The following is a 16,611-nucleotide window of genomic DNA, read 5'->3' as shown; positions in this document are numbered from 1 at the left end:
AGATCTGTGATACAAATTGTGAAATGGTTTCTATGTGATATTAGTAGAATATCGCATGGCTGGAAAAGGCTTTCAGCTGATCAGGTTCGAGAACCAGAACTAACTGTTGTATAAATATAATGTTCATGAAATATAATTGAAATGTGTATATTTCTGTATGACAAAGTGATCTGTATGTGCTGAAACAGACTGTGCTGTGCATGTTCTTTCTATATTAATGTCTTTATATGCTTTGTTATGAGGTTCTCTACATCTCAGACCAGGTCTGTTATACGTAATCGATAAATAATCTGGGTCTCCTTAGTCTCTGTCTCATCCATCATCCAGCTATCCACATCCTCTGGCGCTCGATAACATAACCGGGTCCCTGGCCTCGGGAGGCCCCCCTGGACAGCTGTGGCCAGTTTATAAGGCCATACGACAACTGGGAACTTTTGAGACATGATTTGTCGGCACAAACCAGGGTCGAAAAGAGAAGACAGACAAATTCTCTAGAATCTTATTTGCTCTGGTACCATCACAATGCTGAGAGCAGAACAGACACAGGTGAACAAAACTAGAAACACCTACTGCATGTGTTTGGGTGTTTGACGGGCATTCAGCATGTCCGAACATACACAGATTCTCTCATATAAGCTTTTATTATATCTTCCTTCTTTTAAATGTTCATTTTTGGCACGTCTGCCACTTTTATGGATAGGAAGTAGAGCGAATAAAATATATATTTGAACTTAGTGTGTCACAATTGGTCACAAGACCCAGTGATGTTTCACTGATGTAATACCTTGAGCCTTTATATTTTAAACAATATATAGATACCCTAAAAAGCTGAACAAAAGATGATTATTTTTAAACATTTCTCTGCAGTTATTTAATTCAAATTCTGACATCTCATTATTTCTAAACACAATTATTTATAATTCTTCAGTGAACACACACACACACACACACACACGCAAATGTCATATGCACATACATTCTGTGACAAAGCAAGCTTGAAAATAAACATAGCTCACAAAAGCACCTAAATAAAGGTGCTACACTTCTGTCAGATGAGAGAAATACAATTACCCATAATGCACAGCAACACAGGCAGCCTATCAGAGCTGTACTACCATTCAAAGTTTGGGGTCAGTAATTAAAAAAAAAAAAAAAAAAAACTTTTTGAAAGAAGTCTCTAATGCTCACTAAGGCTGCATTTAGTTGATAAATGTATGAAGTGATTGATTGATAAATGACAAAAATACAGTAAAACAACAGTAATACTGTGAAATAGTATTAAAATGTAAAATTACTGTTTTCTATTTGAATAAATTTTAAAATGATTTTTATTCAGCATCATTACTTCAGTCTTCAGTGTCACACGATGCTTCAGAAATATTCTGGTGCTCAAGAAACTTTTCTTATTATTTTCAATGTTGAAAACTACGGAAGAGGATTAGGGCCAAGCAATAATAAAAAAATAAAACCATCTCGAGATTAAAGTTGTTAAATTTCGAGAAAAAAGTCATTAAATTTCGAGAAAAAGGTTGAGATAAAATGTTGAGAATAAACTCATTAAAGGTCCCATTCTTCGTGATCCCATGTTTCCAACTTTAGTTAGTGTGTAATGTTGTTGTTAGAGTATAAATAAAATCTGTAAAATTTTAAAGCTCAAAGTTCAATGCCAAGCGAGATATTTTATTTAACAGAAATAGCCTACAATGAACGGCCTGTTTGGACTACATCCCTCTACTTCCTTCTTTAATGACGTCACTAAAACTGTGTTTTGACCTTTACAGTCTATGGTTTTGACTAACCTCCGCCCACAGGAATACACAAAAAAGGGGGCGTGGTCTTGTTGCGCTCCCACGGAGAAGAGCAAGAGTTGCGTTTGTAAAGTGTGTTTGTCTCCATGTCGTCGAAACGCTGTTATTTTCATCCCGCAGTCCAATCACCTTTGTTTGGCCTTCCCAGGGACGCTGTACTTAGAAATCAGTGGTTACAATTTATGTTTAACTCGGTTCCCGAAAATTATAATCCACATGTTAAACTATGTGCAGCACATTTTACTGAGGACAGCTTCCTCAATCTCAGTCAGTTTAATGCCGGATTCGCACAAAGATTATTTTTGAAAGATGGAGCAGTTCCCTCTTTGTCTGGAGAAGGCGTTGTTTGTGGACCACAACCGGTAAGTGCATTTTATTATTTACGTTGGTGCGTTTAACAGTTTCTGTAACTTATCACACAAAGGGCAACGCTGTTTAGCTTTGTTAACTAGATGGCAATTGAAACTTATCCGACCAAAACTTTTAAAAAGTGTAGTAATTCAACCGGACACCATCGATTGTTGGTGTTTGTTATGATCAGTTTAAATTATTTGTTGATTATATCTGTTGTTTACTGTTTAACCACATGCTAGTTTAGCTGCAGCCACGCGAATCATTGTTCTATGTTTAGGCCTATGTAACGTTACCTACTGTAAATAAACAGCTTACCATTGTGACACATCCTGTAAAAGACGTGTTTGCACAGGTTCTACTCGATCCTCTTCATCTATGTTCTCTGGGTCTGATTCCGGCTCAAATTGATAGGGTAAAATTAAGGTGCGTTCACGTGGCCTCGTAATTCCTGTAGTTACGAGATTCTAGCTTGTAAAAAGCGTTCACGTCCTCGTAGAGCTCGTAATTACAGCTTGTAACCTGGGAGTTTTCTGAAAGCTCCCAGATATACCACGTGGCCGCGCTGTACCACCTGACCGCGGTAGATTCATTTAGGTGTCGACAGTGCTGCCATGGAAACGCATAATTCCCAGTTCAAGGACCAAAAGGACGTGAACAGCTCCGAATATAACGTCACGTGTTGCCATTTCAAGATACCGGTAAATACGAGGTGACGTGAACGCAGCTTCAAAGACATGTTTACAATAACACTGAGCGCGTGCATCTCCCCGTTATGGTAAGAGGCGTGACCTTTCCGGGCAAGGAGCGCTAAGCTGCTGTCGAATCACAACACAGGAACCGCTGGCACAATCAGAACTCGTTACGTATTTCTGAAGGAGAGACTTCATAGAACAAGGAAGTCATCAGCCCGTTTTTATGACAGTGGAAACAGCGGTATACAGATAAGTAAATTATGTGAAAAATACTGTGTTTTTTTACACGCGAAACATGAACACATGTTATATTACACACTATAAACACAATCAAAGCTTAAAAAAAACACGAAGAACGGGACCTTTAAATTACGAGAAAAGCTCGTTAAATTTCAAGAAAAAGTCAAGATAAAATGTTGAGAATAAAGTCATTATGTTACGTGAAAAAAGTCGTTAAATTACGAGAACAAATTCGTTAAATTATGAGAAAAATGTCGTTAAATTTCGAGAAAAAAGTCGAGATAAAATGTTGAGAATAAAGTCATTAAATTATGAGAATAAACTCATTAAATTACGAGAAAAACTCGTTAAATTTCAAGAAAAAGTCAAGATAAAATGTTGAGAATAAAGTCATTGTTACGTGAAAAAAGTCGTTAAATTACGAGAACAAATTCGTTAAATTATGAGAAAAATGTCGTTAAATTTCGAGAAAAAAGTCGAGATAAAATGTTGAGAATAAAGTCATTAAAGTCATCAGGCCCTTTCTAACAGAACATGCAACACAACTTCTGGTCCAGGCTCTGGTCATTTCTAGGCTTGATTACTGCAATGCTCTTCTGGCTGGACTGCCATTATGCACAATCAAGCCTCTACAAATGATTCAGAACGCTGCAGCACGTCTCGTCTTCAACGAGCCCAAAAGAGCCCACGTCACGCCTCTCTTCATCTCTCTTCACTGGCTACCACTTGCTGCTCGCATCAAATTCAAGGCGTTGACGCTTGCTTACAGATCCACCACAGGCTCAGTACCCTCCTACTTCCACTCACTCTTACGAGTCTACACTCCTACCAGAAACCTGCGCTCATTAAAGGAGCGAAGGCTTGTGGTACCATCACAGAGAGGCACGAAATCACTTTCCAGAACATTCTCATTCACTGTCCCTTGCTGGTGGAATGATCTTCCTGCCTTCATCCGGAATGCGGAATCCCTGCCAATATTCAAAAGACAGCTGAAAACCCATCTCTTTCGTGAGCACTTAACCTCATCTTTAAAAAAAAATAAAAAATAAAAAATAAATAAAAAATTCTTATACCTATCCTTTCACTTCCTCTCTATTGTAGCTTAGGATAATCTGAGCACTGCCTATAACTTGTATTATGAGCACCTCTTGTCTATTTGCCTCGTCATGACGACTCGCTTGTTGTATTCCTCACTTGTAAGTCGCTTTGGATAAAAGCGTCTGCCAAATGAATAAATGTAAATGTAAATGTAAATGTAAATTATGAGAATAAACTCATTAAATTATGAGAAAAAAGTTGTTAAATTACAAGAACAAATTCGTTAAATTATGAGAAAAAATGTCGTTAAATTTCGAGAAAAAAGTCTAGATAAAATGTTGAGAATAAAGTCATTAAATTATGAGAATAAACTCATTAAATTACGAGAAAAAAGTCGTTAAATTACGAGAACAAATTCGTTAAATTACGAGAATAAATTCGTTAATTTAATGACTTTATTCTCAACATTTTATCTCAACTTTTTTCTCGAAATTTAACGACATTTTTCTCATAATTTAACAAATTTGTTTTTGTAATATAACAACTTTTTTTTCTCGTAATTTAATGACTTTATTCTCAACATTTTATCTCGACTTTTTTTCTTGAAATTTACCGAGTTTTTTCTCGAAATTTAACAAATTTAATCTCTTTTAATCACTTTAATGAACAGCATTTATTTAAAATAGATTTTTTTTTGTAACAATGTAAGTCTTTTTAATGTGTCCTTAATGAATAAAGGTATTCATTTCTTAAAAATAAATAAATAAATAAATAAAGCACAGATACAAAAAAGCCAGACATTTTATTTGAATTTTAACCTTTGATTAAGTCAAGGAATCCTCAGAAATTAGTTGAGAATGACACAATTATGTTTTTGTGGTACCATCTCTAGTTCCTATTAGATTCATCCATCTTTCCCTTTACCTGTCTATCCGTCTGTGTGTGTGTCTCTCTCTTTCGTGGCTGTGGTGCCAAAGTATCTTAATAAGGCAATCAGGCTGCAGTTGTCTTCCGTCCCTAGTGTTTGAGCTCAACTAATCCCACTCTGCTCTTGCTAACAAGACACTGATCTGAGGTCTGCCGGGGACTTAATGAAAACTGGATTGCTTGTTAGTCTGATGAGGCGCACACTCCTTACCTCTTTTTCTCTCTATCCCTCATTTGAACAACAGTATTAGCTCGACCTCTCTCTTGCTAATCCTTCTATTAGTGCAAGATCCAGGCAATCCCCGCGCATGCCGCACCAACTGACATTATCTACCCGCCACATTCCCTCTTGCAGCCCCGTCTGCCCCCTCACGCACATCCTCTCCTCCTCTCTCCTCCCAGATGCCAACGAGCTCCCTGCCCGTACAACCCTGGACCACATGGCCGAGTTCATGGGTCTTTTTACAAGAAGGAGCATTAATTAGCCTCATATAGGAGCTGAATCTCAGAGGAAGTGCATCATTTTCTATCCAGACTGTGTCTCTCTTTGTCCCTCCATTCTCGTCTCGGTAGAGTTGGAGCACTCGGATGACTTTATTTCAATGCAGAGATGCCTCTCGGTGTTAAATTAGCTCATTTTGGAGGTGAATGCCTCTTGGACAATTCCGGTCTATTTTCTCAGACCAAAGTTGACATTTAATTCCTTCGCTGCAGTGGGGCTCTTTCAGCTTGTTTCCAGGTTCATTATGGTAAATGGCCTTTACAAAGCGAGTGTTTCAGCGTGAACTTCTCTTTCACAGTGAGCTTGTTTTATAGCAGGGCAGAGAGAATGTAATGGCTCGACTGTGTTCACATCAACATCGCTTACTGTGGGCTGATTGCCAGCTCGGAGCCAATAGAATTACAGCGTGCATCTGCAGATAACAATACAGAACTGCATTTGGTAACACTTTATTTTGATGGTCCACTTTAGATATTCAACTAACTATAAGTAACTTTGCAACTACATAGGCTTCATTTACATAAATCTGTATACATTTGAAAATTACCTTTTGGGTAGCACTTTATTTTACAGTACGTGTACTTTCCTGGTACATATATAGTAATTATGTTGTACATACAGGTAAAAGAGTGGTAACACAAGGTACTTACCTGACATGTATGTACATGGGAACTAATAAGAAACACTGCTGTACTTTCCAATGGTACATACATGGTAACTACTTTGTACCTATAGACAAGTGTTGGGTAATAACAGGTGCTTACTTATAGTGTCCGTATATGGTAACTAACAGACACATTACTGTACTTACTAATGGTATGTACATGGTGAATATTTTGTACTTACAGACAAGTGTGGGTAATAACAGGCACTTATGTGTGGTAACTACTAAGACACACTACTGTACTTACTAGTGGTATATACATGGTAACTATGTTGTACTTATGGACAATTGTCAGTAATAACAGGCACTTACTAGTGGTATATACATGGTAACTATGTTGTACTCACGGACAAGTGTGGACACAAATAACAGACACTTACTTAACTACTGTGAAACAAATGTGCTTACCAAAATGATACACTGCAGTAACTATACAGCACTTCATAGTGTTAATACTTATCAAGTAGTCTTTTTAAGCAAGGCTTTTGACACATGACAACTGAGTATACCAAGTACAGTAGTGTTACTGATCTGTATGTATGTCATCAAAATACCCCTATTAAGTGAATTATTGTCCTGTAAAGATTAGGCAAGTTGAACCGCAAAAGTATATCACCCAGTACTCAAGAAGTATCTTGTACCATGCTTATACCTCACCCTAAGTAATGTGTAATTTACGCATTAACTAACTGGTATATTCACTAGTACGTTCATAATAAGTAGGCCTACATGGAAATAGGACTGTAAAATAAAGTGAGCCCTTGTACATAAACCTTACATAGGAATTACCGTGATCTCATGAGAATACATGTGTATTTTTACATAAAATGTGGTTTAACCACATGTACGTTTTCATACACACAAAAACATACATTACGTATTAACAGCAATAATAAATCATGTAACGTAAAGTTTGAATGTAAATTAATTCCCCTGTAATAAAATCATGGGATTAATGTTTTAAATCTGTTGTATGTATTCAATTGTCATATCAATACATGTTTTCAGTCACATTTTTTTAATACAGTTTACTCATCTAGTTAATATGAAATAACATTTCTGTTCGTGACTTGTAATATTTAGTTTGTTTGCTGTGAGACACAGAAGATGTTTTCTCCTATGCAGCGACTGACAATACAACCATAAGATACATCAAAACACAACATATATTCACAAATCACACCCATTTTATTTGTTTGCTGTACTTCATACCTTTAGAATCCATATGTTTGTAAGGAACAGATCCAAATTCAGCCCTTTATCCATCAATCTTCATCTTCATTCTCAGCAGCAGCGACCGTCACAGTCAAAGCACGCGCTCGTTATAATTTAAATTTGAAAGTAGCGCCACCCTCGAGAAGCGTTACGACATGGTTTACAGCACTGATATCGAACGCTCATTGGCTCTCACCTGCTTCGTCACAGATTGCGACATGCCGTGTTTCAGTGGATTGACATTTGAATGAGTGCGCGCCTTCACGTAGAGAAGCCGAATTCATAGTCTGCTCTGTAAAAAACTATTATTTACCGCCAGAGAGGACTGCGACTGCAATTCATCATCATTTCAACTACTTTTGGTACAACATTTTCGCAATAAATAAATTGTTGTGATTACGCTTGTTTGTCTGTCATTATTTTATTTATGGGTTACTTTAAAGGTAGGTGTAGGATTAGCAGCTCAAAATATCGTTTTGATGTTATATTTTTAATAAAATTATCATTTTCATTTACAAAAATGTACGTTTTGTGTCTTTGAAAGCTACGTATGCTCTTACCAGGTGTAACTTACACATTAACTGGTATACTGGTAATTAACTGGTATAGTCACTAGTACATTCAGAGTAAGTACATGGAAATAGGACTGTAAAATAAAGTGAACCCTTGTACATAAACATTACATAGGAATTACCAGCTCTTACCAGGTGTAACTTACACATTAACTAACTGGTATATTCAATAGTACGTTCATAATAAGTACATGGAAATAGGACTGTAAAATAAAGTGCATCCTTGTACATAAACATTACATAGGAATTACCAGCTCTTTAACCTTTGCAATAATAAGCTTAAGCATTTTAAACAATTAGTAAGTACAGTAATGTGTCTTACAAGTTACCATAAACAAGTGCTTGTTATAAGCCACACTTGTCTGTAAGTACAAAATATTTACCATGTACGTACTATTAGTAAGTACAGTAATGTGTCTGTTAGTTACCATATACGGACACTATAAGTAAGCGCCTGTTATTACCCGACACTTGTCTATAGGTACAAAGTAGTTACCATGTATGTACCATTGGAAAGTACAGCAGTGTTTCTTATTAGTTCCCATGTACATACATGTCAGGTACCTTGTGTTACCACTCTTTTACCTGTATGTACAACATAATTACTATATATGTACCAGGAAAGTACACGTACTGTAAAATAAAGTGCTACCCCGAGGGAGCGAGTCTACTTCACATGTACACTTCAGGCAGCTCCATAACCCACAATGCAACACTATTATGACGTCACCGCATATCGCGTTTAATTTACCCTACCACAAACAATTCTATGATATATTAATTATTTTTTTAAACATTTAAAACACACATATATATATATAGAATGCTGTCTTAAACAAATTTGTCAGGGGAAAAAATAAATAATAAATCAGCTCCATTGCAGTGATCAAGGGCTTAGGACGTTCCAGTTCAGCCCATTGCAAAGGTTCCGCCAGAAGTGGGCACTCGTGCAACGTAAGAAATGACGTACATCCGAGTCAACGAGACCGAGGGAAGGGCATTTAAAAACCGAACTGGAACACAGCCTTGGTCAAACGCAATTGACCCTTCGCCGGGAGTTTGATTGACAAGTGATCTAACCAATCAGAACGCCGAATCCGCCATTTTGTCCGACAAAGCAGTCAGTAGTTAGAAGATTAACCTCGGTGGAGTTAAACTTGAAAAAATTGTGTGCGTTGACGTCTTTCCGAGTTTGAAACAACATTCATTCTCATGATCATTCATGTTTATTTGATGCTATAAATGGACTAGTAGTAAGAGATGATCGGTTTACGAGCCTCTTGAGCTGATGCGCTACAGCAATCTCTCAAGGCCATGGTCACAATCACATTAAAGAGCCTCAAAATGTTTTTTTATTGTTTGAATTTCTTAAAAAACTACACAGTTTGAAAGCTGGGACTTTGTTTAATATCATAAGTAACCTGCTCTCCCACATGGAAAGAACCTATATGTGGATATATGCGCATATATGAAACCTATATGCAGTGTATATGTACATATATGCTGCATATATGCACATATATGATAATATATATGCTGCATATATGCGCATATATACTGCATATATGCTATATATATGCTGCATATATGTGCATATATACTGCATATATGCTATATATATGCTGCATATATGCGTATATATGCCACATATAGGCAAAATTGAGGTGCATATATGTGCATATACAGGAAATATAGGTCTCCTGTATTGCTTCTTCATATCCATATATATGCCCTATACATACAAGATATGTCTTCTATATAGCTAATGGCAGGATCTGGTCATTTTGTAGCTCATATCTCATTTTTGACTGTCATACATGATGCCTAGCTCATATTTTCTATTATCAAGGCAAAAACTAAGAATTAACGAAAAAAAATATGCAAGAACTTATGTATGTGTGAATGTAGCAGTTATGTATTTAGACAATTATTTTGTGATTCCACTTGCCATGACCATATTTGGGGTTTCCTGCCGCCATGCTGACTTGGGGTGTTGACGCACTTTGCTGCTTCCCAGTCTGCATGAGACATCACAGCGGTAGGTCGCACAAAGTTTTTGCGGTGATTCAATTAAGGCCATGTTTCATGTAACAGCTGAATTCACATGATATATTTGTATGATTGTAATCCAAAACCCCTCTGTGATGTACATTCAGATGTTTCGTTGATTATTTTTCTTTACTTAAGTTACTTTTAATATCTCTCTTTCTCAGCGTTGTGCGTTGCTGCCGCATGCTGTTTGTATGCTGCACAAGTCCTCATATATTGCCATTTGTGTTATACAGAATAAAGTGAGGACCTGATGGCAAGATTTTTTGCAGTCTGTCTTTGATTACGACACAACGCAGAAAACACACCGCTACACGAACACGTGAAATTGGTCCCACATGGAAAAAACCTATATAAACATATATGTTTCAATATAGGTTTGATATAGGGTTTTAATATATGTGACATATATAAAATTGGCCGTTTTCCTATATTATGTGTACATATATGTACATATATGTGTATATATATATGTGTACATATATGTACATATAATATAGGAAAACGGCCAATTTTATATATGTCACATATATGTAAAACCTATATCAAAACCTATATTGAAACATATATGTTTATATAGGTTTTTTCCATGTGGGCTGTCTTGTCTGTCGACGTGTTGTCAGTGTCCTCTTCGCTCCGCGATGTATTTTTCACTGTGTGTGGCGTGACAGCGCCACGGCTAGTCGGACAAAGCAAGAGTAACTAAGGGGGGGCGGGTCTTTGCGAAGGGTCAATTGTCATTATGTTTTGCCACAGGACAGCTTCCGTCAGTGTGTTTGCGTTTTTCGCGTACAGACAACAACATTGTCAAAATGATCCACGTTCACACAGATCTGCAAAAATGACTAAAAACGCTGTATTATTCTGCCAGGCCAGTACTTGGTGATGTCACTTTGTAAAAAAAAAAACACTACTCGCCTATAGACTGAACATGTAATATGCTTGAGCATGAAGTCACCGTTTTTACAAATTCACGTTTTTGTAGTTTACATGGAGACAATAACAGTATTATTTTTAAAAATTTGCACTTGAATCCCATTTTCAAATGTTTGCATTTTCAGGCCCCTAAAACACCATTGTTGTGTGTGTGTGTGTGTGTTAAAAAAACAGTGCTGTGTAAACGGCCTTATGTTGCCTTCACGTGCTATTGGAATTATCGTAAATAATCGTATCGGAATTATCGTTTCCTAGGTAAAAATTGCACTTGAACGGCCTTTGATGTCGTGTTTACCACTAAGAAGTTTGGAAATATTTTTGATACCCGAATTCCTGAGATGGGCATGCCATAAACTTTACACATGGTGGAGGGGAGAACTAGCTACTCCTGTGACAGATATGATTTATCAGTTTTTCCCCCACAACAGCTAGGTAGTCTTGTCTTGTCATTAATGTAGTGCATATTAACATAGGCTATATGAATAATCATTTAAAGTGTATTGTAGGTTTTATACAAGGTGAAAATAGTGTGCATTTGACCGATATTACAGAATCGTCAGCAAGCAGACTATCTAGTTAGCATTGTAAATGTTTATATGGTTGTCAGTGCATGGGACGCTAAGTATAATTTGGGTTTTAATAAGATTTGCCCAATAAATAAGCAAGAATAAACCATGATTCCTGTTCATTCCAACAACAAAGCACTTGAATGCAACAAGCTCATAATCACGACTTCTGAAGAGGGAATTATGAAATTTCCGATAGCAAAATAAAATATGTTAACAAAATAAAAAATATATATTTCAGATAGTTGCCAAGGCAATATTTCTCATTTTCTCTAAAATAACAAAAACTAAAACTGAAATAAAAATTGATTTAAAAAAAAATCTATAGACATATTAAAAAATAAATAACGAAATGAAAAAACAACAAATTTATTAAAACAACAAATTTCAGTTAAATTAAAATGAAAACAGAAAATATAAAAATGAAAACTAATTCAAAATGTTACCAACTACAATAGTATAAAATAAACTGCCATAATTTTTCTACAGACAACAAATGGACCCATTCACAGACTCATTTCTCCCTTAATTAACATCATAAATCAAGCTAACTTTTTAATATTTTCTCAAAGACCTCCTCAGAGAAAATAGCATTATGGAATATGTACAGACTGGGTTATTTTGTTATGCTCTTCTTCTATATAATACATCAAAGGCAGACAGTAGGCTACAGCAGTGTGTTACTGCACATATTTACAGAAAGCCAAAGATGTCACTGAATACAGACAGCCAATCAGATCATATCATTCTTCTGCAGACAGCTACCTAACTGTCAAACTACATCAACAGATGTTACAGCTAATCAAATAGCGTTAGATGCTATTTACACTAAGTGAAAATAGCTTTGCACAAACTGCATTTAGATGCTATTTGCATTAAGTGATATCATTAAAGTAAATAGTAAATATCATTATATGACATTTATACGTAGTTCAAATAACGGCAGATACTATTTGGACCTCAGTCTATTGTATTACATTATAAAACAGTATGCAATAATAATAATAATAACATATTGTAAATAATTACATTTGATTATATTTATTAAAATTATAAATGGATGCTGCCCTATTGGGACCGTGTCGCTATCCCTAAATCTTACCCAAACACCTACCCCTAATCTTAACCATATTGAACTTGCTTATCAGTCCAGGTCCAGGAAGGGAACCAAAGTTTTGAGCAACAATATGAACTCCACCCATTGCGGTCAATGTGTCAGCTCATCCAATCAGCATGAAAGCACACATCTTTTTTAAATTATAGACCTATTAAATGCCTGTTAAACACTTCATTCCTACTATTAATTTTTTTTGTAAGGGCTAGAAACAAAATTCTTTTTTCCTCTAATTTCCTTGGCTTAAGACGATTCGATTGCACCCTATGACTTTTCCGCCATTTTGAATTTTCTAGAAAAACCTACTTTTTTCAACTCGTCCTAGGCAGTTAATTCGATTTTCACCAAAATTGGTTCAGATTTGACTTTTGTCCAGCTAAACCAGACACTGGTGGGCAGAGTTAATGTAAATAGTCTTTGCAAGCAAGACAACCACTAAACATGTTTGTCCTTACTTCATTCTCTCTTTCTTGTTTGCTTAATTTCTTTTTATGTGACTTTTAATGCAATCAATTCATCATTTAAGTACTGTTCATTATGCTGTGCATTAGTGCTTTGATTCATCTTAATTTGTGCAACACAGACTGCATCTCTATATAAATAAGTTTACAGTTTGCCTTTTTAAAATCCCAAATATTGATTTTCATCTAATTTCTAATCGGCTCATGATTAAGACGCTAACAAGGAAAAATTACCACCAGCAGCCATCCAACCAGCAGATGAAAAGTGCTTGGGCATTTTATTTATTCATGTTTGCAGATTGCAGCTCGGTAAACAGAGCGATTACAGAAGATGACGTAATTCTCACTTCTGAAAATCGAGATGCTCATGCATCCTCACAATCTCATGGTCTCCGTAAATCCATAGCGTCCGATTGAGTGTTAAGATGTCATCAATAGTCCCTGAGGGGAGGCCAACTGGAAAAGAAAAAAAACAAACATTATAAGCACAGAGAAATGAATACATATGGAGAGGCGGCCTCACAGCGGACCGTGTCCAATCGCATGGACTGATCCTGCAGTGTAGGTGAGTGTTCCAGCCTGAGCTCAGTCCACAAACCCAATGACATGCCTGCCAGAATGAATCAGTGTCTCTGATATATCCTGACAGGAATGCTATCAGTCAGAGACGGCACACTAGCTGCCTCACACACACACACACACACACACAAAATGTTTTGATTGTTTGCAGTGCGTGAGAGGAAAAGTAGGAATGTGGAGTGATAAAGAGAAAAGTGATGAAAAGAGGCAGAACTTGTGTGGGTGGTATGAAGGTGTGTCGTGTGTGCCACTGCTGTTTGAGGAAAATCTTGGCTGGAGGTCACAGAAAAGCTGATAAATGTATGTTTCTGTATATTTTTTCAGAATTTTCCGTCATTTATGTTACATGGTAGGGAGGTGCATCTTCTGAAAGAGTACAGAATATCCAGATCAAAACACAGGCAAAGAAGAAGCAGAAACAAGCGATAGAAGAATTGCTTATGCACCCAAGTGTGCTGCACAAGTGAAGCCAAATTATTTTGTTTGCCCCCTGGTGGCTGGCTGCAGTAAAGGTCATAAACCCCGCCCTCTCCATGTAATCGAATAGGACACGAGCCAAACAAAGAAAAAAAAATACAATTACACTTCAATTTTTTTTTTCCCAAAGACCGTTTCTGTCATTTTAGGTAATTCTTATCACGCAGACATATATGTTTGCGTGATAAGAGGGAGTGTGAGCGGGATTGGGCTCCAAACGACGTAATTGGCAACAACCGTTACTGGGATATTTTACCTTTATTTTTCTACAGTGGAAAGAAAACGAAGATGCACAGTCCATCATGTTTACAGTTTAAGTTATGCTCATGTAAAATCCCATGATCATCAAACATTAAACAGCATTTATTTATAAAAAAAGTTCCCGAATGAAATTTCAATCCAGAAAGAGGTACAGGACTGTGCAAGCTTTGGGGGTGTTGATGGACTCAGTCTACTCCATCTATGTTTTGGTCATCATTCTAAATCTGATCCAGATGTACAGGTGCTGGTAATATATAATTAGAATATCGTGAAAAAGTTCATTTTTTTATTGTAAATTATTTTAAAAAATGAAACTTTTATATATTTTAGATTCCCTACATGTAGAGTAAAACATTTCAAAAGTTTTTTTTTTTTTTTTTTTTTTTTTTTTTTTAATTTTGATGATTAGAGCATACAGCTCATGAAAGTCCAAAATCCAGTATCTCAAAATATTAGAATATTTCCTAAGATCAATCAAAAAATGGATTTTCAAAACAGAAAAGTTCAAGTTCTTTAAAGTATGTTCATTTGTACACTCAGTACTTGGTCGGCAGCACATATTACAGCAAATGACTTGCTCCTAGCACAAATTACAGCATCAGTGAAGTGTGGCATGGAAGTGATCAGCCTGTGGCACTGCTGAGGCACTATTGAGCCTTCAGATCATCTGTATATTGTTGGATCGACTGTTTCTCATCTTTCTCTTGAAAATATCCCATAGATTCAGGGGTCAGGCATGTTGGCTGGCCAATAAAACACAGTAATATCATGGTCAGCAAACCACTTGGAAGTGGTTTTTGCACTGTGGGCAGGTGCTAAAGTCCTGCTGGAAAAGGAAATCAGCATCTCCATAAAGCTTGTCAGCAGATGGAAGCATAAAGTGCTCCAAAATCTCCTGGAAGATGGCTGCATTGACTTTGCACTTGATAAAACACAATGGACCAACACCAGCAGATGTCACGGCCCCCCAAATCATTACTAACTTCAGAAACATCACACTAGACTTCAAGCAGCTTGGATTCTGTGCCTTTCCAGTCTTCCTTCAGACTCTGGGACCATGATTTCAACATGAAATGCAAAATTTACTTTTATCTGAAAAGAGGACTTTCGACCACTGTTCACTGCCCAGTTCTTTTTCTCCTTAGCCCAGGTAAGATGCTTCTGATGTTGTTTCTGTTTCAGAAGTCTGAGTGTGGTGACTCTTGATGCGCTGACTCCGGCTTCATTTGACTCATTGTGAAGCTCTCCCAAGTGTTTGAATCGGCTTTACTTGACAGTATTCTCAAGCTTGTGGTCATCCCTGTTGCTTGTGCACTTTTGCCTACCCAATTTCTTCTTTCCAGTCAACTTTGCATTTAATATGCTTTGATACATCACTCTGTAAACAGCCACCACATTCAGTAATAACCATCTGTGAATTACTCTCTTTGTGGAGGGTGTCAATGATTGTCTCCTGGACCATTGCCAAGTCAGCAGTCTTCCCCATTAGTGTGGTTTCAAAGAACAAGAGATACCCGGAATTTATACTGTAGGGATGGTCATTTAATGAAACTCAAATGTAAATATTCTAATATTTTGAGATACTGGATTTTGGACTTTCATTAGCTGTACACTCTAATCAACAAATAAAAAAAATAAAAAAAATAAAAAAAAAATTTTTTTGAAATGTTTTACTTTACATGTAGGGAATCTAGTATAAATGAAAGTTTCATTTTTTTTAAATAATTTACAATAAAAAATGAACTTTTTCACGATATTCTAATTATATGACCAGCACCTGTAGACTTTGGCTTTTTGTTCAAAATGGTACTTTTTTTTTTTTTATGAAACTTACCAACATTCAAGTGTAAAAAAAAAAAAAATGCACGGAGCTTGAATGAAGCTAGTTCTTTGTTTAAAAGCAGAAACTCTGTTCTTTCTTATATTGCATGTTCAGATATTCATAAAACAAAATATTCTAGGGGCCATGAAAGTTTGATGAAAATGATCAAAAATGCTGGAGCTGGCTGGCAACTTAAAAAAAAAAAAAAAAACACTGGCAAGGAAAAAGTTAATATATAATGTGTGCAATTCATTTTTATTTTTGTTGTTGTTATTATTATTATTTTGAAAATAAGTTTGTGCATAAAAACACTGAAAGACATTGTAGTACATGC

Source organism: Megalobrama amblycephala, linkage group LG17 (assembly GCF_018812025.1).
Source record: "Megalobrama amblycephala isolate DHTTF-2021 linkage group LG17, ASM1881202v1, whole genome shotgun sequence".
NCBI lineage: Eukaryota > Metazoa > Chordata > Actinopteri > Cypriniformes > Xenocyprididae > Megalobrama > Megalobrama amblycephala.
The sequence above is the reverse complement of the archived record's forward strand: the minus strand, read 5'-3'. Positions refer to the sequence as shown.